The sequence below is a fragment of the Octopus bimaculoides genome, chromosome 5 (assembly GCF_001194135.2).
Source record: "Octopus bimaculoides isolate UCB-OBI-ISO-001 chromosome 5, ASM119413v2, whole genome shotgun sequence".
NCBI classification, from domain to species: Eukaryota; Metazoa; Mollusca; class Cephalopoda; order Octopoda; family Octopodidae; genus Octopus; species Octopus bimaculoides.
Window position 1 is genome coordinate 42,298,156 of NC_068985.1, and position 1,938 is coordinate 42,300,093.

General features: G+C 34.3%; 1 protein-coding gene across 2 annotated transcripts in view; it reads left to right on the forward strand.

Moving 5' to 3' along the window:
- The window catches only part of LOC106876058 (uncharacterized), a 40,667-nt gene that overhangs the window by 5,894 nt on the left and 32,835 nt on the right, over positions 1-1,938 (forward strand). The window lies entirely within an intron of this gene.

Consider the following 1,938-nt stretch of genomic DNA (forward strand, 5'->3'; position numbering starts at 1 on the left):
ATATATATATATATATATATATATATATATATATATATACATACATATATATACATATATATAAATATATATGTATGTATGTATATATACAATGGGCTTCTTTTAGTTTCCATCTACCAAATCCAGTCACAAGGCTTTGGTCGACCTGAAGCTATAGTAGAAGACACTTGTCCAAGGTGCCCCACAGTGGGACTGAACTTGGAACCATGTGGTCGGGAAGCAAGCTTCTTACCACGCAGTCACTCCTGCGCCTTCAGTATATATATATATATAAGTTTACATAACTGCCTACTAACAACTCTACCTGTATATATATAAACTGTGGGTATTGGGATATGACTACTTTTTACATATATTTCCTATTTAGTACTGAAAATGTTTCATTTATGAGGCTATAGTCCTGTATTTGTCTGAGTGTTGGGTACTTTGATAAAATGCAGATGTCAAGTTGACCCAGTGTGCCTCCATATTGGTCTTTGGCATGTTGGTAGAATATGGAGGACTGAAAAACCAGTACACATTTATAGAATTTGATACACATGTCCTTACATACTTATAACAAAAGACTATTCAATAAAATCATCTTATTGCAATTAGTGCCTTGATAAGGCTTATAAAATAACTTAATGCATTGATTAGGTAAGCTTTATTCATATTGGCTTCAGCATCCCCAGTAGCAGACGTCAATGAGTCCTTGGTATTGTGAGTGTGTCTGTTGATTCCTTCTCAATGACACTCCAGTTATAGTAGTGTCATCCTGAGCTAACCATTCTCACCATTGGTAAAGAAGATGAAGTTAATAGGATAATAACAGCCGGATGAGAATACAACACAGAAATGGCTTGTTCAAGTGTAATGATGGCTGGTTGCAGTATTGCTAAAATTGTATTGATTGGGTATAATACTGAGTTATGTGACAGATAACTCTCCAACTGTGCTTGTATTAGACAACTGATGCCAGCAGTTTCTCATATATCGTGCATATTGATGACAAAATACCTGATAGTCTTGTGTAACACTTTGAATTGTTCTGTATGATGTATAATAATGGACTTCTTAACTGCATCACAATGAATGAACACATGACCAATTAGAGAGATCTCATGGAACTTGCATTGGGTTTAATTATAACCAAGTTACAATTGGTGATATACTGGGCACACATTCATGTAGACAATGAATATAGTTGGATAGGGCTTATAGAAGAGGGGCGATATTGTATAGAAAGTATTGCTCACAGTTGTATTAGAAGTAGACGTAGTAAATAAAGAAGGGTACAAGCAAGGGAAACAATGACAACCAGGCCAAAATTAAGCAATTGTAGAACCTGTTTGCATGTGTTTCTTACAAGTTGAGTGATATTTCAGACCAAGGGATAAAATGAGTAAGCTGTAATGGAGAAACCTTTAAATTAATCATTGCTACGGATGTTACTTGTGTTCTAACTTTCATTGTTGCACCTGTTCTTTATTAATGTAAGTGTAAAGCAAATCCCAAATAACACTGTAATCCTAATAAAGCAGGCTAGGTAACTCTGGAATGAAGACTAGGACATAATGTGTGTGGTGACAATTAAATTGAATATGTGTCTTGTAATGAAAGAGTAAAGAACTTCTGGTTGTCAATGCCAGGGAGAGTAAGCAAACATTAATCACTCATTGGTTGGTGAAATTAATGATTGTCCATTAATTGGAAAGTGATCAGAAACTATTTCGCCAGTTCAGTAAAACAGAATGCAACCAGATACAAAGTGTGTGGAAAATTTTATATTTTATTTTAGTCCAGACTTAATATGCCAACATTTTATATGTAATCTTACATTATACTTCTCACTATTGTTTACATTGACAATTTGACAATCACCAACATAATATACACACACGTGCATGTGCATACACACACACAAAAGAAGAAGAAAGCAAGAGAAAAGAAACAAAT